General features: G+C 43.4%; 1 protein-coding gene across 4 annotated transcripts in view; it reads left to right on the top strand.

The window, feature by feature from the left end:
• The window catches only part of LOC100647259, a 164,546-nt gene that overhangs the window by 92,574 nt on the left and 44,009 nt on the right, over nt 1–27,963 (top strand). The gene's annotated exons all lie outside the window — the stretch shown is intronic.

Below are 27,963 nucleotides of genomic sequence, written 5' to 3'. Positions count from 1 at the left end.
CGATCGATCAACGTAGACATCAAAGTACATAATATTAAATTACCCGGCGAACGTGCCATTTAGTACAAGTATGGAAATATCGTCCTTATTTCACCAGCAGTACCGTGCTTGTCCGATCACCAGCATCAGAATCTACTTGCATCTCGTGGTCTTTACCTGTCGACCTATTCCACTTCTAGTTCTGGTTAAATTCGTTCAACTCTTGGTCCGACTGCCAGCGTCTAAATCTGCTTCCTATTCGTAGTCTTCGTCTGCCGACCTATCCCACTTGCGCATAAATTTCCACTAAATTCCACAAAGTTTCAGCGAATAAAGTAAAGGAAGAAATAGGTATTCAACAACGCTTTGTCACGTCACTAGTTCCAAACGCAGTTTACAACAAGCCGACTCTTTGCATTATGCACCAGGGTGCAATTGTAACGAGTGCAACGAGGACTTGCACCGGAGAATTTCGGTGTCGTTGGTGGGAGGAGAGGTGGCTCGCACAACTGGCGCACAATTTTCTGCCCAAGTTCTCGTTAGTCGGGCAAGTCTTGTTAATTATTCAGCAACGTTTTGCCCCGGCTTCTTGCCAAGGTATGGTTTAATAACACCGTGATAGCGCTATCTTCTATCAAATATGAAAGACGCGACGCTCGTACGTTCATTTTATCAGCATTAGCGACGCACCGTTTGGACAGTGAAATACTTTCTGGGGCCGCTTTAGCCTGTCGTCCCGGAGGAGTGATAAATTCTCGTCCGAATACGTTCGTCCTTTTCGGTCTAACTAACAGGTCCCATGAAATTCCAACGATAAAGGCTCGAAATAATAAAGATACGAAAGATACAAGCAACGAGCGGCTTCCCCGATTTTCCCCCAGTTTTCGTGCCTGCTTCTCGTCGTTCGGCCACACGAACGCCGGCTTTTATTTCAGAATGCGTCCATTTATCCGCACGTGACACCGCGCATAAAACGAGCACAATGCAACCGCGTTCGACGAGTAGCATTACGAGCGCAGCGACGCCCTCAATTTTTCCGAAAATTCTCGCTAGAACGTAAACCCTGCGGCAAAAGCCGCGCGTTTCCATCGGCTGGAGATTATTAAGTTCGGGATGGAAAGGATCGCGGAAACTGAACGCGTGCTCGCTGATCCTTGCCGATAATGTTAGCTCGCTTTACGAGACTTTTCGTGAAACAGGCTTTGGAGCTGATTGGACGTTTCGTCGGCGCGGAAATTCCTACTTTTCTAGTTTGAATAATAAATTTGAAACTTTCGAAGCAAACTCTCTTCGTTTGGAAAAATAAAAGTGGTCCTCCTTTACTCGTGCAAAACTTGGAAATTGTCAAGGTCCTTGATTAAACAAGCGCGTGGGAAAATTTATATCGCGTTAATCGAGTATATCAACGATTGGGAATTTTATTGGAAAACAGGCTCGTAGCGTTTTATTCGCCGTTAGCTGCGCTGAAATAAATTTTGTCGTCGGAGGGGAACGGACAGGGGAACTCATTGCGATGGCCGCGATCTGCCCCTATAAAATCAGCGATCTAAAGGCGATTACGGTGAAATCGGCACGACCTACATAAAATGCAAGTAAAATCTTTCGCCTCTCGGTGGACGACCGCGGAATAGCGTCGTAAATAAAATCGTCTGCCGAATCGCTTCCGCGTCGTACTGTTGCACGAGATATGTGGTTTTGTCTCCCTTGAAGTATCGATTCCCTCGAGTCGACTAGCAACAATCTTACCTTGCGATTTCAGTCAACGCTGATGTCAGCCAGTGCTCAAATTCGTCACCGTGATTTTAAACGTCTAAAATTCTCTGCTCGCAACGACCAAGTTTGCAAATTTTAACGCTATATTTTATCGAAAATCATTCGTTTTGACTGATTTAGCGGTTCTGGCGTTGAAAAATCGCTCTCGCTATTCTCGATCCGAAGAGTGTCATGCCAACTTTATCGAGAATTTAAAATTGTGTAACCGGCGAACGATCAAATCGACGAGGTTAAACATACTTCGGAGATTACGTCAGTGAATGCCGAGTGTCGAGTTTTCTCGAGTCGCGCGCGCGACCCATTTCTTCGCGGAAAAATCGTCATTGATCAACGTGCTATGGTAAATCGAACGCAGCCTCGGTGAAACCATTGGCGGGTAGACGATTGGTTATAAGCTTCGTAAAGATAAAGAAATCGCGGTACGATCGTTTCCTCGTAGCGTTTTCCAACAACTTCCAACGAAGTCCGCCTTAAAGATCACGGCAAGAAGTACAAGGACTGACGTAATTACGAAGCCGCAGGGAAGTTTATTACGATACAAATGCCTGTAATCTCTTGGTCGAAATGGCTACTCAAATTGGCTTGTTTGTAAATCGGAGATTCCCTTCAGGAACGTAATATAAATCTCAGAATTGTTGTTGCATCTGTTGGATTTCGCAATCTTTCGCTTAAGAGGAAATTTATGAATATTTTCATTTACATGATGAGATAATATCTACCATACTAGTTACGGTTTAATTTGATTTTTCTGTATCAATTCGCTCGAGTTCATCGCAGTAGGTTAAAAACATAAAACCTGGCGCGCAAAGGAAAACATCATTTCAAGAAAAACGCTCTTCCACCGCAATGTTCCGCGTGCTCGACGCAAAAGAGAAACAAGAGAAAGAAACTTTCTCATTAAAATTCATCTCCGACTTCATTTCTCCGTTTTAATTTCTAAACAAACAAACTATGATCTCGAGTAAAATCTCATTTCCCTGGTCGCTTTCTTTCCTGTTGAAATCACGAACGCGCACTCGTGTTCGCGTGACAAAGAACACTTGGAATCGTTAATCGCTTGTTTGCTGATAATTAACGAGTCACGCGGCTGTGCTGTAAAATCGGTCGTCAGCTGTTCGCCAACGTGTCTCCCGACGGTCTTTACTTTGACGTTGACGAGCGGCAACTCATCGAAGCGAAATCGGTCCAGAAAACGACCGGATCCCGCTTTCCCGAGTTTCACTCGGCTTTTTCCCGTCTTCTATTTATTCGTATAGCTCCCAGCGGCGTACTGTAAACACGAGCTTACCTTGAAACTCGGATAAAAGTCCACCGCGAAAAGCTTCCGACGGGAATTTTCGCCGTAATCGCGGGATGTTCGCTGATATCTACGAGCGCGCGCGCTCTACTCAGACTCCTACAGTTCCGGCCATTTTTACGTACGCGATAGAGTAAGCTTTTCGCTCGTAATAATTTCTATCCGGGCGAGAAAATATTTCGTAAGAAAATGAAGCGACACGGGTAGGAATAAGACGAGATAAAATTTGTTATCGTGGTAATATCATTATACTACTCGGAATCATGTGAATTAGCAACTTTATGCTCTCATGGTAAAAGCGTTATTACCCTACTTCCAAAAGATACTCTCGGGAATTAGAAAATTCCAAGAATTGTTTCTCGGAATTGTCTCCGAGGATTGTAGCGAATCGAAGTTTTACACGTGCGATGCAGAATAACATTTACACTTGCTTTGGAAAATCTGAGTTTTCATCCTGACAATTTAAATTCGAACTTGGATTCGAGTTTGGAATTTAAATCGAGACGAAGCCTGTTTTCCAGCAATAATTTGGTCAATTAGCCATGAGCGCGTGCGGGTGCAATAGGTCGAGGGACCTCGTTGAACACTCTATTTTGCAGGTAGTTGAATTTTCGCACATAAGTTTTCGTGTCTCGTATTTACGAGCTAACTTGGAGACCCGACCGTAACCGGAAAAGCGAATTTATCGCGATAGCGGCAACCACCTCGTTTATCGATCGCTTCATTGTGTTCCGGGGAACCGTAGATCGGTTGAGAAATTCACGTGGATGCTTCCAGCAGGCAAATGGGTGCTTCGTACCTTCGTAAAATCTAACAAAACGTTTCGATTGTCTGGTTTTCTCAATAGACCTACAATAATGAAATAAAAGAAAACAGGAGGAATTTAACAAATTCAGCAAATTACACAAAGACCCATCGTTCTATCTTAGTCAAACGAATTCGCAAACTGTAAAAAGTCGAAATCGATATCTGTCCATCTGAAATTCATTTCATTAGCTGTCCAGAACACGAAACTACAGTTAACTGTCATAAACGATTCGTAAATGAATAATGCGATGAAATGATCATAAGCATACTTCCGTCTCTCTACTTCCACCCTGCAAATCATTGAAAGCCATGATTTTAATCCGGATACCGTATATTTAGAACTGTGGTCAAGAAGAGAGTAACGACATTGTTGGAGCAATTTCTGGCGACAGAATTATAGTGCGGCTATGTGAACCGCGACGGATATTAGTCGAGCATTCATGTGCCTTGTTACAGTCAAACGGAGTTTCTCCTTCTTATTGAGATGCTAATAATCCCCTCTTTCCGTGGCAATCTCCCGCTTCGTTTTACCTCGTCCTGAAGCCAGACTCCCAGCTAACGTTATTCCGCTCTAGAAACGAATATCTCGCCGAGATGCGTCGCGAGTACCGTTTTAGATGCTCATTGTAATCTAGGTGAAATTTCATGACTCAGAGAATAGAATGTAATTTAGAAATACAAGCTTTATTTTCCGCAATTCCTGTGATAACGTCGCGTCGATTGAATGCGTACCGCTTCACGGCTCGAGGGAGTCTAAATCATTCGGCATTTTACTAGTCCCAAGAGCAGCATCGAGCCAGCAATAGACGATCCCTCGTTGACACAGGCTGGTGGCACTCCCAACGATTACTGGAATTTATTAACTCATCGTTTATATTTACTATGATTCCTGTCTCTGAACGTATGTTCAATTGTATTATCCGTCACCGTTTTTCGGTGAAACAACATCCGAGATCAAATAGTATATTTTCCTCAATGGTATTCGTTTCCTTGCTTGATATATGTTAAGAATTGTGAATCTTAATTGTCGAAATAAAAGTAAAGGAATACTAAAGTTACACTTAGAATTCATATTAAAATAGTTTTAGATTTATTTAATAAACGATTTCCAGGATCTTCGTCGATATACATTTGCACGTGTCTCAGCACTCACTTTGTCTCACCATCTTCCATACCACACTGCCAACGGAGCAGTTACATTCATCTGTTTTTCGAGACGCCGTGCACACACATACTTCCACACACTCATATTCACATACGCGTGTCACTATTACGCGGCCAATCTTGTCTAGCACACAAAATTATACAATCTCAATAATATTATACACACGTAATGGACGACAGGGTATGAAGTATACGAATAAAGTTTAAGTATAACTGTACAATAGTAGAATCTGCGTAACGTGGTTTACGATTTATCATCAGAGTTTCCGCACTCGGTAGCATCCTTGCACGAATCCTTTTATCTTACGCCGAGGCAGAGAACCTGCAGCTCCTCTAATAAACTTAGACTCGTCGTATTCTCATAGAAGCGTGGATAAGGCGAGAGATTGCATTATACGTGACACGCTGCCGCCGGGACGCTCTCTTCCTCCGGGGACAGCTGCCGACGCTCTTGTTCGCCAGTGACGCGCTCAATTTCGTTTTTCACGGCGCGCCGTTGTGAAACGCTTCCTCGACACGCGTGGAACCGACCATGAAGCCGTGTTTTCTTTAAGAAACCGGCAACTTCGTCCAATTTCGCAGGAAATTCTCATCGTCGTTGATAATTACGCTGCGAATTTTTCTTGCATTTATGATCAAATTTTCAGGCGTGATAAAATGAAAGTGCCAGCGTATGACGCGTTCCACCTAATTGCCGTACTATATTGCTACATTAAACGTTATACAACGATGTGCAAATATTGTTTATAGCCACTGTATATAAAGTACCCAAAGTAGAGTAATCGTTATGATATTCATTAAGTGCAACAAATTTCAGCTCAGCATGATGAAACGATTAATTTTGCGTAAACATTTGCAGTCAATTGTAAATATATAATAATTATATAAATTGCAAACATTTTGTGTATATATATTATATCATATAATTATAATGATTATTCAAAATATTAATTGTCCTTTGCCATCGTCGATTTTCTGTCAACACCAAAATTGTGTACTTGATTTGAAAAAAAATAACATTATCGTTTTTCATTATCGAACATAAATCATAAATAAGGGACAGGTTCGTCAATTGATCTCGAATTCTCGATGTTTGATTCCTCGAAACACCACAGGAGAAGGTCCTCGTTATCGTTCCACTTCACTCGCCCTCGTTACAAGCAAACCAATTAATCCTTTCGAATAACTTCCTTCGCTGACCCTTACGAAGAACGGGGACTCGAGCCGCGATACTCGAGCAATATGAAGAAAGATCGAGCCTTGCTCCTAGGGCTAATTCGACATTAATTGCGCTCTTCTCGCGACCACCCTGTAGAAACCATAAACTGGCCTCCCTTCGAGGGGTGGCTGCCACTTAATTGCCAGCAAATCCAATTACGGTGCTTGAGGCTTTCCTCCGGGGGAAGCAGAAGAAACAAAGAGAGCCAGGTTCGCGAAAACGGGGGACGTATCCGGCGAGAAATCAGCGTGGACGTATTCAATTAACCGAGGTACAACTGCTCACGAGTAATAAATATTGGGTCGCGAGTGGCCTGAATCGTTTTGTTCTCCTCCCATTTTTGGTATTTTATTTGTTTCTTTGTATTGCAGCGTGCACGTCGCGCTAACAACGACGAAGCTTCGTCTTTATTAGCCATTGCTGCTGCGGCAACGATTATCACCCTGAGACGATGACTTCCATTTAGGCTCGCTTCCACTTTAATTTGCAGTAGCTCGGTATAGTGGGCGCATAATTTATATTTATCGTTCTTTTCTTTTTAGGTAAACTTGTTAATGTCTTCCACCGTTTGAGAAATACAGAAGTGTTTTTATTATCTGCTAGAAAATAGAAAATTGGCGAAAGAAATGTGGAAGCAGATACTCGGATATCTGGTTGCCTGAGGCTTGGGCGTCATGTGCGGTAAAACATAGGTCGTTTATTGCCTTGTCTTTATTTCGCGCAGAGACCTAAGCACATAAAAATCATCCGTTCAAAAGGCAGCACGTTTGGTGGTTGTAAAATATTTAACAACTCGCAATTAGACGTCGTTAAATCGGTAAAATGATCGCGAAGCTAAGTCGAAACGTTTCACAAGCTCTCTATCGCATTTTCGGCCACACGTCCTCGTTCCACCAATTTAGATTCGAATCGTTGTTCAAACCATAGAATTATTCCTAACTAAACCCGTTCCACGTGAAAACATTGGTAACTGAAATCGCATCGACAACGCATGAAACATCACATTATAATATCGCGTTAATATCGTCGCGCGATAGAGAACCCTTCGAGTTTATAGGGAAAACAATCGATCAATTAAACATTTTGCGATACGAGGAAAATAGTGGATGTAAGCGAGGCGTCCGTGTCAAAGATCGATAATTAATTCTACGGAGGAGATTACTACGTTCCGAATGAATTATTTACGTAATTAGGCCAGCTAATCGTGGAATTACATTATCAATAAATCACCAGCTCGTTAGTGGCCTGTACAACAATAACGTTTAATCGAGCAGCGATTGAACGTCGCAGCTTCACGATACGATCGTTCCACGCTATTCTTCGTTGCAATTAATGGAACGTCGATTTTTTAACGCTATGCGCGTCGTCTCGTCCGAGTGACCTCGTCCACCTTCCTCTTGGATATTTTTAAACGTTTCGGGACGAGAACGACGACGGTCCCAGCTTCGATGCCTCTCGCCAGTCGTTCACCGATCGTCGTTCGATTTTTCTCGTCGTCGTGTTTCCACGCGTATGTCACCGTATCTCATCAATTTGTCTATCCACGATAAAACAAACAAAGAACGAGGAGATACAATCGTCTCGGTGGATAAATAATCGCTCGATCGTTTTCGGTTCGCTTGCGTTGCATCGGTTTCCACGGAAGCTTTGACGCGGTTAATGAACGAAGCTCCCCGGAGCATCGCGTCCCCGATTTCTTAAAATACCAGCACAAACGCGGCCGCTTCATTTTTCATTCGGCCACCGGAAGAGGGAGATGTCCAGGGCAGAGGACGCGGCACTGAAAGCGCAGCTAGGCCAGAAAGAAAACGGGTCTGTGTACCGTGGTGAAAACCAAGTGGAAACTGTCCGCTGATCCCGTGAAACTGTGCCAAGGAGCAGCTTCTTTCGATCGCCCCAATTTCACGCGTTGCTCGCTCCGGTATTCTCGAAGCGAACTATGACCAGCCGCTCTTAATACGCGACGCGTTACGACATTCTTCTCGAGATCGAAAGTCTGCGCGTTCCTTCGCACCTGTTTCTCCATTTTGAATTCCCTACTTCCTCGCCACAGATCTTCTGTCCCCCTGCGGACAGTTTCAGTTTTATTCGGCTAGAACACGGAAGAAAGTTCAGCGAACATGAGTTTGGAAACGGTTCTTCGAGCGAGTCGTGGCAATCTTCCGTTTAGAAGAGAGTTCTGTAATGCTGCGACTTGCAACGATCATGTTTCTTCTTCTTCTTCTTCTTCTTCGTTGACTGTTGTTTGGAAAGGTTCGCTATTACTGTCCTCTTTTAGAGGAGAATCGGAGTCCTGGAATTTGCTACACGCGTTCAGAGTATATAATAGTAACGCTACAGTTAGATTTTATGGAATAGTTCTATTTTTTTCTGTAGTTTTTCCCGCTTTTCAAGCGGATGTATTTAGATAATTAATTTCCGATGAAGATGGGATACCACGTTTTAGCCTGCATACGCTTTTCTCACCTTATCTTTATTTGCCAAATCTTTGTGATTTCGATTAAAAAATTAGACTGCGACACTCGGACGAAAAGACGCTATTGAGATACCCTGGAAGGATCGTACGTCCTTCTCCATGTCACGAAACTTTCCTACACGATACGATCCGCAACTTTGTTCAACTTTGGAAATCGTCTTAAGAGTAGAGTCTTTAAAGATCTATGCACACAGGACTTTCTTCATCTTCGCGGAGAATGCGTCAAACTTTGTTCGACCATTTCCAAGTACCAAGTACCCTTTCAACCAAGCAAATTCCAATAATTTCAATGTTACTCTTAGAAACTAAAGCCGTGAAGGAGCCGGCCGATTGCTTCGTTCGTGTGAACCGTGTTCAATTAACTACTGATAGAAACACGAACGATATTTGGTTCGTCGATAATCGTTGCTTGGGAACGCGCGGAGAGGAAAATTCGTGTAATCTGCGTGGAAACGTGAGTGGCCGGCGCTCGAAGTTGATTCGAGCCCCGGCTAGTTACGAGGAAAATGACGAAGAGTGGCAGAAGTCGCGAGAACTTTCGGTCTTCCGCGGCGACGTCGCCGGAGAACCACCGTGCGAGATGCCGCAGCAGAAGTTCCAGTGTGGCGACTGCAAGAACCGACTGCCCGACTTGACCAACGACATGTGTCGTCTGTTGTCTTACAAGAGCCTGAATGGCCTGGTGAGGGACAGGGACAAAAGAAGGAAGAACGAAGAGGATGGAAAGTCGTTGAAAACGCTCGAAGACAAGGTAAGAGTCGTAAGAATTGCGAAGGAGAAGGGAGCAGGCTGAAAATTGATACGTACGGATGTCGAAACAGGCTCGAGTACTTGAAGAGATGTTTCAGTGTTCGAAATAGTACAGTGTAGCCTCCGCGAAATAAAGAAGTTTCTTCTTTTCATACAATTCTTTTCATACAAAAGATTTGCACCATCTTCGTAGGTTTCTGTCTCAAACTACAGCAAACTATCGTACATCGGATTATTAATTATTCTTATCTTTGATATAGGAGAAATCGGGTAATGAAACGTTTAAAATAAGTAATTGCAAAAATAGAAAAAAACACAAAATAGGAAAAGGAACCGTGAAAGAAGGAATTTCCCTAACAAAGAATGTAGAGCAAAAAGATATTGGAAAGAGATTCGGCATTAAAAGAACCTAACGAACAGAAGAAAGCAGTTAGAGCAAATACGTGAAAAAAGTCCAACAATGGAAATAGCGAACAGCAATGGCAAAAGGATCGAGAGAAGTAGCATCGCGACGCTGCAAAAAAAAGAGACGAAGATTTTCCACGAATAAGAATACGATGGGCGACGCACGATCTCATTAGTGGTGATTGCCGGCCCGGCAATATTAATGATTTTCACGCAGGCTGCGATTCGGATTAATTCGAGGGAAATTGTTGCGCGCTTTAATTGCTGTCAGAAGTGTGCCGTCTAAACGTGTGGTTCGCGCAACTTCGAATCGCTGAACGCCTCTCGAACGTTAATTCGTTTCGCGGACTAAACTTGAACTATCGGGCGAAACTCGTCGTAACCGCTATAGCTTCTCTTGATAACTTTCCAGATAATCGAGAGGAACGAAAACTTTTGCAAAGTAATTCCCGCTTTTGAACGCCCGCGAGATCTTCTTAAATTAAACGGTTATATATTCCCTCTACCATCGAACTTTTCTACATAAAGCAAAACTACCGTTCGAAAGGATTAATTTCACGCGAGCGAAAAACGCTTACGCTCATCGAATCCCCATTGGAAACGAGCTGTTAAACAAACCAGAGAGAAAAAAACGTGTCGTAAAGCGGCAAAGGCCGAGCGTAAATAGCGCTCACAGGTACGAGCTTATCGAGTGCCGCATGACAGAACGTTTTACTCCGATTGCGAGCTGGGAGCCGCATAACTCGATGAAATGGTTTGTCAGTGTATAGCCGGGAGAGGAACGTCGAATGGTTCGATTCGTTTTTCCTACCCCTCTTCCGGCCCACTCTCTCTTCGACGCTCCGTGACCCGCTCCGGGGATCCGTTTCGTCGTCGTTTCGCTCGAAATAGTGTTTTGCCTGGCAATCGGGTTCCATCAAGTTGAACGGGTCAGGTATTGCGCGGTGGCTCTACCGTTCCATTCGTTATGGGTCCGAAAATATTGCTGCGTGTGCGCGTTTTGTCATCCAACCCACCTTAGGTCGACGTAGACAGTGTATCGAACTCGTAGATCAACCCCATGCTGATACTTTGTTCGCTCGAATGTTTCTTGTTTTGATTTCGATAAAAGAAAGAAGGAAACGGGGTTGATGTTGGCTTCGATTGTGAACTTTTAATGCAAGAAACGAAAGAAGGACAAGGTATAGAGAATTTAGCGTGTTTGCTGAAACTTTCAAGTTTCTAATGTATTGTTTGATTTCGAACATCGTTGCATAACACGCAGAACTTTGCAGAACTTTGTACGAACTTGTTCCAAGAGTTTAAATCTTACTTCAACTGGTTTACCGCGCGAGTATTTTTCTTAGTCGTGACGCATTCGAGTTTCTCGTGTAATGCTTTCACGGAATCAAGTGTCCACGTTCGTGGAACCGCGTGGACGCGAAGTTGATTTACCAGCCCCGAAATCGATGATTGGAAAAGTCGATCTCGAACGTGAGAACGTTCTACGAGAAGAATCGAGGCTACTAATCCCCGCGATAGCGAAAATAATTTTCACCATTTGTCTCAAACATTCTCGAACTTGAAGTCGTTCGATAGCAAAGTGAAAGAAATAAGACACCGTGCTGCTCGTCGTATCGGAGTAAATTTAGTTTGCAGAAAGTAAGACAAGTAACGTGTGTACGCGATTTGGCGAAACCGAGTACTAGTTTGCAAGTTTAAGATACGCGATGGTCCTAAGCGGTTGCCGCTAAACTCGAGTCTTCGACTTTGGACCAAAGCCCAACTGGTTGTTCCTTTACAAACCTCTAGGGATTCACGAACGATGTAAGATTCGAGCTAGTAATGAATTTCACAGACACTAGCTAGGGGAATTACATAACCAGCAACTCGTGCCGCTACTTAATTCCGGATTACAGTACCAATTATCGACAACATCGGCGACACCTAAACTAAACTAAATTAAACTTTGCCTGATCATCCTTTCCTTATATTCGTCAAAATACACCAACTATTATCGTAAATGAAATATTTAATAATAATATTGTTGAGAATTGTGGATCTTAATTGCCGAAATAATGGTATAGCAACACTAAATTTACACTTGGAATTAATATTAGAATAATTATATATTTATTTGATGAGCGATTTCTAAGATATTCATCGATACACAGTTGCACGCGTCTCAGCACTTTCTTCCTTACCCGACTGTTAACCGACTGAACAGTTTACATTCATCTGTTTTCGAGACGCCGCGTATACACATACCTCCACACACTGATACTACATACAAGTATTTCTACTACGCATCTAACCTAGTCCAGCACATAAACTTATACATATCTCAATAAATATATATGTCGAGTTAACATTGGAGTTAGGGACGTTTCAAGAACCTTCATTTGGATTAGCTATTCTTCCATTATACAATACAGATTATAGCCAATGGCACAAATACGATTATCACAGAATAAAGTTCACCAGCAATAAACAATTTCACCACACAACAACAAGCTCTCACTAAAGACCTGAAGAGGACAGGTATACAGGATGTTTGACCGTGAGATTTATTGGAGGTTATCGTTTGTTGTCGTAACCATCGAATATATTTAAAATAATAATAAATCAATATAAGGCTTATGTTCGCTGAGTCGCTAGTACAGAATATAAATCGCAAAGTAAAATCGCGGATAAATACTCGATAAATGCTCGTCGAATAACTCGCTAGATAACCCGTGATAACACTTAGATCGCTCGTTGATACAGAAAGATGCTCGTAGATACTAAACTCTTTTCGGTTATTTATGGTCGGAGGGGAAGTCGGAAGATTCAAATTCGTTTTTGTTCGACGGTTATACGCAGCGGCGACATTGTTTTGTCCGAAGTCTGTTTGTTCTTACATTACTTGTGTCCTAACAATCTTGATACTCCGAGGCAAAACAACGACGTGATTTGAATTGTCCTCTGACTCACGTGCCGCTACAGACCCATATTATAATAACAATGATTACCTAGTCACCAAATGAATATAACAACAAATTCACAAGGTGATCATATGACCATTACAGAATTTAGCAATTAACCGTGACGATTAGATGCTCGAGATGCTAATGACAATAATCATAGGTTCAATAACGAATACACAGTCAACAGGATAGCAAATGCTCCTATTTATTTATCAAAAGTCCAAATCGAACTGAACTAATGTGTTTTTCTATGTACCTCTCTGTACCCCTTGGGTCAACTCTATTTTTAAGCAGAGCTATACAACTACGTCATACCTCTTTTAGGCAAAAACGTCCATCCCGCGACCGTGGCTACGTTTAGCGACCAGATGTGTCGCTTCGAGCTCAAGCCTACTGTCATAAATCTCGGGCAAACATAATCGGATTAAATCATAAACAACTACTTCTAAGTTTTATTATTTAAGTACAGCTATGATAAAAAATCTAGACTAAAGTATTGGCGATTTTCCCAAAAATTCATCTCTGACATATATATATGAATAAAAGAAATATTTCAAAGAAAATTGTTCGAGCATCGAAGCGTTTCCATACGACACGTTGTTAAACAGAAGTGAAAAGCAAAATCAGACAGACGAAGATGAATGGATTCTATTAGGTGTTTTAATGGCGTAAAATGGACGATTGAAAGCATCGAAGGCGATCGAAAAGTTTTCCAGTCAAACTACGGCGGCAGGGCGGGGGTGAAAAATTCGAAGACGGAATATCGTCGTGAAGTTCGTTAAACGAGTACGCGCAAAGACGGAAAGTTTCGTTATCTGAAATGAGATCCCGGAACAACTCGATAGCGAAAGTGAATTAAAAATTCGCCAAACGTTCGCTATCCACTGCGTGAAGCGATTCCTCGCGATTGCATCCTCTTTCGATTAAAACAGAATCCATTGGAAAATCGAACGTTCGCTGAGTGCGCGTGTAAACTACCCCGTCCACTCTCTAAATACGACTGTCAATGCGCGTTATTAAGATTTTAACTAAGTTTATATATATCTGTCATTCTTTTACCCGTGAAGAGAACAATTTATGAAGATGTATATGTATCTTACCAGATAGTTAATAGATACGTATTTTTATATGATTTCATGCTGTTCGAACATAAAGAACGTGGCCGGGTTGAAACGTCCTCGAATTCGAGGACAGGCAGTTTTCCATTTTCAATAACAGTCGTCTAGCGTGTCACGAGGACGCACGGGAGGGCGTTGAAGAAACTTAACACCTTAGCGTGCAACGGGAGATGCACGATAAATAATGCATAAGGTGTCGTTCGGTTCGTAGCCGCGAGATGCAACGTGTGTTTAGTCGGAGCTCGTAACGCATCGACAAGGTAAAAACGATATTCGACGTGGCGGGACGACAGAATGCGCTTAATTCGCTCTTTGTATCGTTGTTGGACGGGACGAGATGCAATCAGGAAGCTGACAACGCCCTTGCATAAGTACGATCACGTAGAGTCGGGGATTGCAGAGTCACGAGCTCCGCCTCGTTGTTCGCGCGATCGCTGTAATTCGATTTTACGAAGGCAATATCGCATTCGATGGAATAATACTGCGTCGAACGCGAGAACTTTGTCGTAAAAGGAAAATCGTTCTACCGAATGATTTCAGAAATTGCAGCGAGGCAGCGATCTTAAAATTCAATCTTGAACTTTACGCGGAATAATGAAGCTCGTTGCGCGTTATGAGACGCCATTGATCTTTAACATAGCAACGGGAGAATGACGAAATGTCGCGTACTTTAGATCCAGCAATATCGAATATCAAAAGTGACAAGCGATTCGAACAATCATGTTTCTTTGCTTCTTGAAAAATGAGCGATTGGAACGCGTGTTTAGTCGGAAACGCGAAAATCAGGGACATCGACAATCAACGTGTGAAATCACCGAACCGATAGGAGCATCGGAATCAATAGCCAGTTTGTCGGTCGGGCAGCAAAGTGTCGATTAATTGCAGGCCTTTATCAACGATCAGCGGGAATTAGTAACGTAGCTGCGCAAACTTTCTAACCGTTGTTCAGTCACAGCGTCGTGGTTTCGTCGATTCCGATGAAATTTGAAAGCAAATAGCGAACGTTGGAAGAACTCGAACGAAAATCTCGCGTCCATAGTTCGCTGGGATTTTCGGACAATTGGAAGGCATCAGGCGAAATGGAATTTTGGGAAAAAGTTGAAACCCTGACGGCGCACGAGGCAGCGAAAACGCAAACACGAAGCTGATCGAAGCGAAAAAACGGTGCTCGGGGATATCGATACGCGGAGCTGAAAGACCGCGAACCAGCGTCTACGATTTCGATATACGAGACGCGGACACTGGCTATCGATCCGCGGGACTCATATTTTTCCGCAGTGCTCCGCAATAATATTGCCATTTATGTACAGACCGCGGAGCCGATATCTGGTTCCTTTTACGTAACGTCTCCGTGCTTCACTTTAATTTCAACGTAACTGGAAGTCTCAATTTGACCGAATCTTTGGTTTAGAAACCAAATTCTCTGTATTACCTTCCAGTTATTTCCCATAAGTTGGAAATCCCAGCGAAGTATCCGAAATCTTCCATATAAATTGCTCCTAAACAAATTGAGTTAAGGCACTCTGATCGCAATACTATAGCGACGAGATTACCAGTTAGAGATCGAGTTTGTCTTCGTCGTGTGTTAACCTGTTTAGAAAGTTCTGCCGCTTCTTCGTTACTGTCATCAGTGACGGTCATCTTCCAAATCTATTCTTGTCTTTTCTTCCTTTCTGAACATTTCATCCTTATTTTGTTCTATTTTTTAACTTAACGTCGTGAGAAGACGCTGTAAGGGTTTGTGGTACTCGAGTGATCGACTCTGTGATTTGTGGGACCGTCACACACCCATTTTGTATTCCGCGAATCGGTCACCTATATTCATTTCCTCGAACCATGGCTCTGATAATTATATTGATCGTATGTGTAAGCACACCAACCCACTCACACCAGTCACGCTTTTTCTTTGTCATCGTGTATGATTAATTTCATATTTTTATCATACGTTGATATATGTTGGTTCACGCTGATTATACTTAAACCAAAGACTGTTACCTGTATGAATAAATAAATAAATAAAAAGAAGCGCGATGCTTTGTGGCTTTGAAGCAATTAATGGTTTCATCAAACTTCGTCGTCTCGGATTCGTTTTAAAATTTGTCGACCCGATGTTTTTCCAAAGACTTCACGATCAATCAATCTACCAAAGAAGGAAGTTCAGTTAGCTCCCGTTTCGTTTAATCTTTGGCTCACAACTCTCACGAGTGTTTGTCGTGGGTCGTCTGATTTGCCTTTGTTCCCTCACGTTTGCAGTGCCACAGAGCCATTCGATAAACGCAGTGCGGCCGATTACCGTACTCGTGCAGGTTCGTTCGGTGTAATCTCGTCTTTTCAGTCCCTTTCGAGAGGATTTGTTAGCCTTTCGAGCTTTCACCATCGACCAATCACAGTTGCCGCGACCCCGCTGAAAAAGGAATCTACTTAAAGCGATCGTTAATAATCGAAGAGTCTGTCCGCATGACGTCCCTGTTCTTCCGCAAACACTTACTATGTACATAATCGGTTTTATCCACGGATGAAGAGGGAATTTCTACCGGAAGAATTACGAGGAACGAAATGATAAACGTTGATCCTGACGATAGGAGGCTGCGTCCAAGTGTTCCGTCAGTCCATCAAAAGTTTAAAACTGTTGTAAACTCAAAACGTGAAAGGTATAAAACCGACTCGATTGACGTAATCTCATTCGTTCGGAGATAGGAGGAGAGAAACGAGAGAAGGTTCCTAGTCGTCGAAAGAGTCGATCCAACGACGTTTCTGGGAACGTTGCTAGAGAAAACTACCGCTGAAGGTGAGCCAAAGAACAGCGAACCTCTCGCGGTTGTACGAACGTCGTCACCCAGACTGCTCACGTACGTATGCATACTACGTGGCGTAGAGTTCTAGCCATCAGTTGGCAGCCTCTTGACATTTCAAGCCGAGCAAACGTGGTAACGAGGTAAACGACCGACGTCAAACACTCGGTGCGCCGGTCCTTTCGTGGCTTTTAAAAAGCCTTCGAGCTTTGATAAGTAACGCGCTGCGAGGAAACGCTGCCCCGTTTTCCTGAAGCTCCGTGATCTTCCAAGCGTTCGGAACCTTCGACCGCTTTAATAGATAGTTACACGATGGTTGAACGTTGCTGGTGCCACTCGTGGTAATTGGCAAAATCACGAACACCATTCGAGTGCCATCGGTCGAGCTGCTACGATCCTTGCAATTACGAAGCGCGTATCGGGTGGCGTTAAAGCGCTGCTTATATCGAAGCAACGTTGGAATTTATGGAAATCGAACGAATTAATATGGAATATAACCAGGCAGCCGAATAGAAGGTGAAATTGGAGATGTACGGAAATTTTGAATACGTCGCGATCCTTCCAGCGATACGTTCCAAGTAATTATTCGCAAAAATGCGGACCATCCGTGATGGCACCGTCCCAGTGCAATTTTCACCGGCACAGTGACTAATTAATCGAAAAATTTTCTGCATCGAGGAATTGCCGAGCTGAATGCATGGAAATATAACGAGATCATTACCATAGAGATATCCTCGATTCATACGCGCCTTGCGTTACGAAAGGAAATCGACGCGGAAAACGAGATGGATACGTGAACGGGGACGTCCGATGGACCGATGACGACCCAGATGCCGCTTTTCACGTGCTCGACATTTTTCCCGTTGCGACCAACCAGGCTCCGAGTGAAATCCGGCTTCATCTATCTCGTCTCAGTCGAAAAATATATACAAATTTATAAATATTTCGCTACGAAAGTGTTCGCGAGTTTTCCAGATATTAATACAACGCCGGCTGCGTAAATTGACGGAAATTTTCAAAGATGTAAAGCTCCGTAATCCTTGGCGTTACGCTGCAAATGGAAAAATCGATACAGCTTGCATTATGCAAGTAACGCATTAGCTGCGCGTATCTCGTTTAAAACAGACAAAATTATTAAAAGGTCTTGATGAAAAACTGACTCGTCTCGGGAGGATAAGGATACGCAGAAAGTTACTTCCAGCTTCGTCAGACTTTTTTCCCCTCTATGTATCTGGGCCGGTCGGAAAGAAAACGGTACGAAGCATAGGGAGAGAAAGGTGCACACCACTCCCGGTATTTACCGTCGCAACTTCCTTTCCTTCGGGGATTAAGCTTCTCGGAGAAGTCGTAACTCCAGGAATCTTCGAGGAAATTCAGAGAGCTCCGCTTCGCTCGTGGAAGCATCGCATAAACCGTGCTGCTCGTAACTGATGTACGCTTGGTCCAGCTTGGGCAATTACAACAGCTGTCAGACTTTCTCTAACAGCATACAATTTTTTCGTTTCTTCTGTCCCGTTCTTCGTAGCTGGACGAACAATGTACGAAGAACAGTTCTTGTGAACTACTTCGATAATTTTTAGTCAGCGATTAGAGAAATTGTACAGCAATATTTTTATCAGAGAAAAGATACATGTCTGTGAGTGGAAGAGAAAAGATAAAGAATATACAGGTAAAAATTTCTAACGAAAAGAAATTTTGTTGATATCCTGAAAGGTGCAAGATGTGTATAAAAATTAAGAAAAATAAGATCATGTTGCCGATAGCTAAGTGAGCTTTGCTTACGATTCGCACAAATGCGAACTCGATATTTCCCTTTTCCCGCCGTAGTTGTTCTTTGTAACGAAATTTCCATACATACAATTGCAATTAAAAATCATTGAAACTCATCGAGAACCAACTTTCCGGCAACATCGTGATCTTTGCATCTCTGGGAAGTTATCATAGTCGCTCGTACATCGACACGCTCAACTTTCTGAAAGTTTCCCGGTTTCCCGGCATGTCTTCCGGCCAAAAGTTTCGAATCTCACGGAAGATACTTCTTCAAAGCTCGAACTCCGCGCGTGTTTAATTCGCATTCTCATTGCTACTGTGACATTCCGCCTATATAACGTACAATAGAGTACACAATATGGTGCATCTACCGAGTTGAAGCCAAACAGGTTACGCAGGCAAACTAGATCCATTTTCATGCGGCGCGAGCTTTTGCGAAGTGCTTCTTAATAAGCAAAGAGGGAGAAGATGCCATAGAACTTTCGAGAAATCAAGGTTACGTGCGTCAAGTTACACTCCGGTGCATAAAGCGAACGCAGAGTGCGTTTTCCGCGTATGTGAAAATGTGCTTGCAGGTTCGCGAGCTCGAGCTTGCTCGTCCATTAGGTTAGCTTCTCCTTGGGTAAGATTCACGCGAGAAGATGTCTGGCGGAAAATACGAAGCTCCTTTCCTCTGGTGTAATGTACAGCTTTGCCTCCGTTGTAGTCGAAGGATGTGGCGGCTGTGTGTACGGCGGAGAAAATTCCGTGACCTGGTTGCAAAGGGTTATTACTTGGGTACGCGCGAGAAAGAGCTTTCGTAAAAAGTAAATATCGAACGCAGGTAGGTACTTGCTCGAAGAAAGATGAGCCTTTATACGCATAGTAAAGGAACCGGCAAGTTGACTATAATGAAATGCGGAAATGTAACGTGTTTCAAATGGAAAACCTCTTCGTTGTACCGTGTGCTGTAGCTTCCTTTCTTAAAATGGAATCGACGGGTGTAAAGTTCTTCACGTTGCGCCCAAAGGAAGGGAAAAATCGTGTAGATAATAAAAAAACTGAAAAATCCCTATGTACAGCATCAAAGTGTGAGGTGGAAAAGCGTGTTGTCTTGGAACCGTAACCGTTGGTCTTTCGATCACGTCCCACGGACAATTACGGTGCTGGACGAGGCTTCGAAGCGCGAGGACGAACGCCTACGCGTGTCTCGGATGCATCGAATCACGTCACAACGAGGCGGATTACCGCAAGATTGTTCATGAATATTTAGAGAGCGGCAAGGTGTGGAGAAAGGGCCGGCAATGCTCTGTACCGAACGTCGAACTCACGAGCCCCGAAATATCGGCGGGACGCGACAGGCTTCACGATGACGAGGGACGAGAGGCGACCGATTTACGCCCACTATTTAATGGCCTCCGAATTTCGGGCACCTCGCACCGGCCGGTTGCAAATTTACGATAATAACGACGATCAAATCGCGATGCGATCGGTGTGTTTGTCATACGACCGCTTTACGGGCCATTATTCCAGGGGGGTACAAACAGAAGGAGGGGAAGATCGCATCGACAACGAGCGATTCCACCGTTTCTCTGCTAATATTTTTATTATTCAAAATCACGACTCCCTTGTAAATTGCGACCAATCAATGGTAATCGGTCGACCGTACGTGTTCGCTCTTTATTGCCGGCACGACCTGTTTTCGCGATTATTGCATTGCGATTCGGAAGCGCGAATCGGCACTCTCTCTCTCTTTCTCTCAGCGCGTATTAATTTCGTATATCGCGATGAAAGTTGTAAAGTGATACGAGCACGCTCGGCAAAATTTACACTCAGCTCCGGCGTGATTTAATCGAAAGGAAGCAAACTGAGAATTCCTTTATACCTCGAGAAAGCGTACGAACCGTGGCTCCAAGTATCGACCTCTGGTTCCTTCGACTTTTTTCGACGAATAACGACCGAACTGGTTGCCCGCGATCTTATCGGCCTTTGCTCCACGATGTTCGCGTAATTGCGATCGTTTGTTCGCGTCCGATTCTCGATTAATATCCCGCACGTTTTCCGCGTAATCTCTGTTCCTTCGCTGGCGGCGCGAAAAGCGGATCTTCATTAAAGACCGACGCTGCGCCAGAAGAAAGAATCGCGCCAGTAAATCTTGGAACAATTCATGGGAGAAAGAAAGCCCGAGGAAGGAAAGGACGATACTTTATTATCTCTACTACTTGATCGCGAGAAATCGAAGTGAACGCCGTCGTCTCCCAACCCTTTCTCCGATATAATTAAAATCGTCTTATTGTCGTACTCGTTAACGCTAATTTCGAAGACTCCATCTCCGAGAACGGAGGAGTTGCCGCTTAATCGAATGGTCCTGTAATAATTTCAACTGCGATCTTTCTTTAATTACTCCTTTTTCCTGCCATTCTCGCCATCTCTCCGTCCCCTTTGCACTTGCTCCTCGAGAAACGAAGGAAGAAGCAATCTCTGTCGTTGTTTCTTTGATTCCAAGATATCCAGTTCCTCTTGCATTTTCTATTAACAACGACGTGTACCAAGGCACTACGATGAATCTCCATCGCGAAGGATATTTAATTCGAAAAGATATGGGACAGTTTTATCAGTAGAACAGCGATGTATCTTGCGCTGAAAAATTATTTCAACGATTTTGTCCCAATTTCCGATAAAGGAATAGGTTCCCGCGGCGTTTTAAACGATATTTACGACCGCGTGCTCAGCTGCTACGAAATTATGTGAGCCAACCGAATGGCTCGTGAATCGAGGAATGCACAGAGATTCGGCTACAGGTAAACGACGCTTGCAGCTACGTTCGTGTGTAACACGATTGTTACGCTCGCGATAAAACCTACGGAAGAGTCGCTATTTTTCCCTTCATTTGTCTACTTATACTATTAAGGATATCAGCAATTTTTCAGGGACTTTCATCCCTTAACCGTGATATTTGTCAAAACTTGGAGGCAATTTGGATTCCGCGCGATGGAGATACTCTATCGCTTAGGCAGTTTCAACGTAGGATGTAGTTTGTAGGTTCAGAACACTTGTCCAAGCTGTCTCACGTGGTAATTTACTAATTAATAATATTAATGAATTAACAAGTTACAGATAGATCTCTTTATGATTTGACTATTTTACATCGAGTGCGATGATAAAATGATTCATAGTTTGTAAATTTCGACTAAATTTAAATGAACAAATTCGTTTCTGAAATGTTTACTACACGTACGAGTAACTTGTGATTCGTTTGTTGCGAAACTTCTGATAAAATTTCTAATAATATAAGCTTAATCTCTTTCCTCTGGTGGAATTTATTCGACGAATGGAAACAAATTAGAGGCAATCGATTCTCGTTTCGCAGTCAATAACGCGTTAGTGCGAAGTTAGCGTTGATCGCGAAGCGGAGGGTCGTGTTTTTCGTGCTTGCACGACCAGTTCCAGCGTAGGGAACGTGGGTGGGCCTGTATCGCGGCTCATTTGTTTCCGCGACGTTGAAAAATGTCGTTTCTTTCGGATGGCTCGCTGCTTGGCCAGCTCAATGTCTCGACAGTGCATAAATACCAGTGTTTCTAAATCACATACACGTATCCGCCAGTTGCTTGCCAACGTATACGAATACACGTATCACCTGTGCATACGTGCAGTTTGACGAATGGAGAAAGAACGCGAGCAGGGATGCGTCAGAACGAAAGCTCGCGCTCGAGAAACAATTCGCGAGACCCGACGACAAAGACATCCCAGGCCCATCGATCGACTGTCGAACAAGGAATTTTACTACGAGAGACTGTTAGTAGAAAGAATGGCATTCGTTTTGGAAACACATACAGTAGCTCGTGAAAGTATTCGAGAATTTCTAGAAACCTTTTATGGATATATAATCTTTTATGAATATATTACGCGTGCTATGCGAAACATTTTCAAATTACATTTTACACTGTAACGAGACCAGGTTGTCATGGACGTATCGGTGAAGTTTGAAACAGATATTACTATTTGTATATCCCAAAAGCGTTTAAACGAAAAAAATCAATTATTATTCATCATATTTAGCATTTGCAGATCGGTTTCAAATTTCGTCGATATGGTCGTAACTCATTAGAGTCGGATAAAGTCAGACTCGATACGGAAAATGACTTGTTACAGCGCGAAGGAAATTTCAAAATGTTTTATACGACACACACAGTGTACATAATTTCTATGATAAATGTCCAAATACTTTTGTAAACCGCTGTAGTCTGGATACCCATTTGCAACATTTATAACGACGTAACATTTGAGAATACGACAGAAGTTGGATGCAAGAAACTATTAAAAAGAATAAATCAGCTCCGTAATTGACAATCACTGGGAAACTGATCTCGAGTGTGCAATTAAAGCTAACGACGTTTGGTTAAACACTCGGCAACGTGCAGTTACAGAAAATGAGCACGTAGCACGTCTGGTACAAGGGTTACGTGCAGCAAATGTTGTCGCGGCGTGTTGCCCTCGTAAAAACACAACTTACTTCATAAGTAACTTTATAAAGCTCAAAGAGAACTTTCAGACTGGTATATTCCCGATGTGGCCGTATCCAGGCGAATTTTGCGTAACGTGACCATAACCAAGGGCTGCTCGACGCTCAGCTGCATAAATCGAGTGTGATACGAGCCGGCGTAAATCGAGATTCGTTCTGAAAAATATTTTAAATCCCGGAAGTGGGTTACGCGACTCGCTTGCCCCTTCGTGCCGAAAGAATCGATGCTAACGTCGTAGATAATAAATAGTCCGCGTATCGAGCTACTTTTTTCTATCGGTCTGTAAATCTGTGAGTTCGCGGCCTGGTATCCAGAAACCATTGAAAAAGGAATTTTATGAAGCACGTCAGATTCTCGCACCTTCTTATCGCAATATTTATATACTATGCTTCTTGCGAGTTTCCTTTGGAAAGTAGGTTACTCCAAACTCGATTTTCTCAATCGTAATTTCATATACGTAACATTTTACGCTCGTCTTCGAATACAATGGAATCTCGTACAACGCCAGAGAATAGAATAACTCGGTAAAAGCACTCGAACACTCGTGGAAAATTTTTGTCTACAACTTACGTTCTATTATATTATCGTATACACGCGTCTTGAAATTTCATTGGCAGCGCAACGATACTCGAACATCGCGACCGTGGCGGTGATGTTTGAAACGGACTCGTATTAAATATTTAAAGGGTCGGTTATCCGTTCTGTTGATAAGCCTGAATATTCTGTTATGGTATCGTACAGAAATTCCATCTGAAACAGTTTTATGGATATTCATGTCATTTTTTCGTCGCGTTACGCAAATGTCCGACGCTGGAAAACGTGTTATGCAAAATTCTACCGTAGCCAATCGCTTGACAATATTGCTAGAGCAGATGACCTATTAAAATCAGGGAAGCTAAAACCGCGCGATTCAACGCGCGAAATTCGGAGATGAAATTGGTCCCCCATCGCGCAGAAACGGCACCGACGTCAATTCATCCCTTTTCTCCCCCGTTGTACCCCGGCGATATAACGCATCGTCGTTTTCCGTCCGATTTATTGGCTAATCCGATATTTATTGGACGGCGAGGCCAATTTCCAATTTACGCAGTGGTTAACTGGCACGGCCAGCATCGGCACGTTAACTGCACGCGGCCAACTGCACCCACCAACAGGCTTAACGTTATATCCGGTTTAATTGGATCAGGATTAAATTAACTTCCGCCGGTGATGGAACTTTAACACGTAGGAGGAGAGAGATTCCTCGGGATCGGGTCGTCGTGTTCCCTTGACGCGCTTGTCCATCGATTTCAACCCCCTTGGATTCCCCTTGCCCGCCACTACCCTTTTGTTACCATCCTCGACGATTTTAATAGGTGATTCATGCTATAGTACATCGCCATAATTTTCCTCGCAGCATTGTGTCTGCTTCGCAAAACCACATTGTTCTCCTCCTTGCAACGAGAATCATCTTTTGTTCCACACGTAAAACGTATTCCCGGAAAATGGTTAATTACTTAACTATACCGGGACGATGCGGTATATCGTTGATTCGATGAACGTAATTCTCGGCAAAGTGGAGTGGTATAGATAAACAAGGGCGGTTTGGTTTAGTAGATAAATGGCACGGCGAATAGACGCACAGAGCTTTAATTTTCGGTCGAATAAACGGGCAATTTTACCACCGTAGGTAATAACCGTTTTCATACTGTCATTAGCAAAGAAGGGTTTATGAAGTGGATATTTGAAGCAACGTTTATAGCTTAATACGCGTCGTAATCCCCTGAAGAGGACTCGTCTGTCGTGGTAGGCAATTTTTAGCGAGGATTACGTACTGCTGGATTGAATATTAAATTGTTCAGGATGATTAATCGTCGGTATTTCGTCGCATTGATCGCATTCAAAGTGCTGTTAATTACCCGGCTGCGATCTTTATTTCATCCGCGTGGAATCGCCTGGCGATTTCGAATCATTCAACAGTATTACCAACTGAAATTACAATTACAGTTGTAATTCAATTTTCCGAGCGTCGACAACGAACGAAATAGCTGGCACGAAGCACGCTATTATTTGACCGGAACCCCTGTCAGCCGGAAATGAAAAATTAACAGCCGGCAGACGCCCGTTATTAATGACGATTACAAAATCATTCTTCAAACAGGGAAAGTCGCCTCGCAGATGAATCGGTAGATTTTCCAAAGGCTCGAGGATTTTATCCAACGATTTTCACCTGTAATCGTATTCGAACGTTTAAGCGGAACAATTTTGTAAAATAAATGAAATTCACGACTTGGTGAACGTGACTTTAGAAAATTTCCATTTTGCGATGTAACCTCTTGACCAACGTTTGCCCTGGCTAACGCGAAATAACATCAGGAACTCTGTGTAACGTAACTATTTACTTTAGAGATGTCAAAGTTAATACAAGCGTACTCAAGTTTGCCTAAATTTTATTGGAACACTCGGCTTCCTCGTAAATTAATTAATCCACGAAACACGGTGGGACATCGTAGTCTGACCAGGATTTAATCGTTCCCCGAAGCGATCGTGCTCGCAACCCCGCGAAGAAAGCTCTTAATACACCCTCGGGGCGAATGAACGAGCAAACCTTCGGCGAAGCCGATGCCTTCATTCAATTTACACCAATGGCTCCGTAAAATATCAGACAATTTTAAACCTTGCCGAAATTGCTGCAATTTCTTTCCAAACCGTAACGTTAAACATCGAGTCTCGTCGATCTCGAAAGTATCGTTTGAACGTGAACTTATCGGTAGCACCGAGTAATCTTGACGATCGGTACTCGTAAATTTGTATTATACAGAATATTACAGAACATGCGATTTAAAAAGATATGCCACAAACAACATTTTCTCTGTACAGTCAATCCCCCGTGTTTGACGAACGTACATGAAACACCAAGCTCGAAGATTCATCAAGCATCAGGACCGAGTTTCTCGATACTGGAAGATGGTTGAACGTTGCAGTGAAACGGTTTTCCCCGCCGCGACTTTAATTGTAAATTGCTGCAAGTCCCTCGGCAAAGACAATCGAGGGCGCTCCATCAGAAACACTCGACGTTTCTCCTGCGGCATCGTTCGAGACCGAAGCGTCGTAATGACGTATTTGCCCCGCAGTTACCTGCGACGTATAGCACTCCGTATAAGGTATACCGTTAACAAGCACGAAGACGCGTGATTCCCGTAATCCTCGAAGGGAAACCCTTTGTCCGCACCCAACCAACGCGACGCGCGTCTTCGGCGAACGCACGGAAGCCCTTTGTCGTCTGCAGCAGAAATTACCTCGAATTAATGCCGCTGGCTTTCTCGAAGATCTTCACTCCGTCGCCCCTTATCATTCGCCTGTTCTGACTGCGTCGCGGAGCTTCCAGCCGAGACAGTTTTCGAGCCATTGTTCTGGAACAGGCCGTGCGTTATCTGCCGATGACGATCCGCGAGTCGGCCGATATTTACTCGCGAAGACGAGAATCCAGCGTGAAAAAGAGGAATTTTTGCGAGGGAATTCTCGATGACGCGCGATACGTGGGGCGTTTCAAAGATCGTAGCTGAAGATCGGAAAGTTAATGGAATTTCCGTGGCAAGAAAGGAGCCGCGGATCAAGCGTGGGATGTAAAATAAATAAGGGGAGCGCAATTTTTCACGTTGTTGCCGAGTTCCAGAGGATTATTCACGGACCTGGAATAAACTGAGCTTTCCAGATAAGTCTGAAAGGAAAAGTCTGCGGGATATCGAGGTCAGGAGGAAGCGGACCGCTTGGGACGAGTTGCGGCTCTGCGGCAGATGCGACAAAAAGTCGAGGAGAGGGCAATAGTCGACACACAGTCGGAACATCGTTCGATCTCCCTGTGTGGCTCGGTGAATCGGCAAAAGGGACAATCGACTTGCAAACCGATAATCAAAGAACCTAGTGGAAACATTTACGTAGTGGAACAAAAATACCTCGCTTGAAATTTTATCCTTCCAGAGACCCGTGTTTTTCTTGTATTAAAAAGCTCGAAAGAATAGAAAGAAATAGCGGACTGATTTTTACGGATTAAATTCGTCCAGCGTATTACCCAATCTGTTCGAAACTGCAGAGGAAAGATCCCACAAAGCTCCATTATTTAGTTTGATCGATCAACGTTGCGGCTCGACGGAAGTCGTTATAGAAAGCTACCACACTGAACGGGATTAATAACCAAGAATAATGCGATTAAAGGGTTTAATTATGGAGCCCGTGCTAGCGCAGTCTTTGCAACTGGCGTCGATCAACGTTGATCAGCCTCGATTCGAGGATAATCGAGCAAATCTAATCTGAATAGAATATTCGACTTTAATTGTTTTCGCTATACTGCAATACTCGTTAAAATTGTACGCGGGAATAAACGTCAACGCCGCGACCGAGCTTCCGTTTTCGCGTGCATTTAATTAAAAGTCTTTACAGTTTTTTAATAGAAACGCCGTGAATGCAGTTCGTTATCTCCGTAATTGCATCCTGGTGCTTGGGCTTGACCCGAAAGTTGCGCCGGTGATTCGCGACCCTCTCAATGCGCATTTTTATCGGTACCTGCGAAACGGCCGCGTGCCATATCTTCGTTCAAACTGGCGGAAAAGTAGTCCACGATCGAACCAGAGCAGCGACGAAATGGTTAAACCGCGTCGACCCGGCCCTGTTCCATTCGAGCAGACGAACTCGTTCCATGCTGATTCGATAAATCGTCCTTTTTTTATCGTTTCGTCGTTCCACTTCCCTTTGGGCAAACAAATGCATACACGCTCTTATAGTTCTATGCGCATCTTCTAGAGTTGTTCGGCTGTTTGATCATTCACTTTCTACTCCTTGCCTCTTGGTTCATCCTGCTACTCGCTTTTTGTACGCGGGCCCTCGGAGAAAATGATAACATCGACGAAACACGTCTGGCGATTCGCAACTCGTATATCTGTCTCGATAGCTTGAACTTTGCGTTTCTTTTGCGAACGATAGAATAAAG

This window comes from Bombus terrestris, chromosome 5, assembly GCF_910591885.1.
Source record: "Bombus terrestris chromosome 5, iyBomTerr1.2, whole genome shotgun sequence".
NCBI classification, from domain to species: domain Eukaryota; kingdom Metazoa; phylum Arthropoda; class Insecta; order Hymenoptera; family Apidae; genus Bombus; species Bombus terrestris.
Note: the sequence above shows the minus strand (reverse complement) of the source record. Positions and strands in the feature narration are given on the sequence as shown.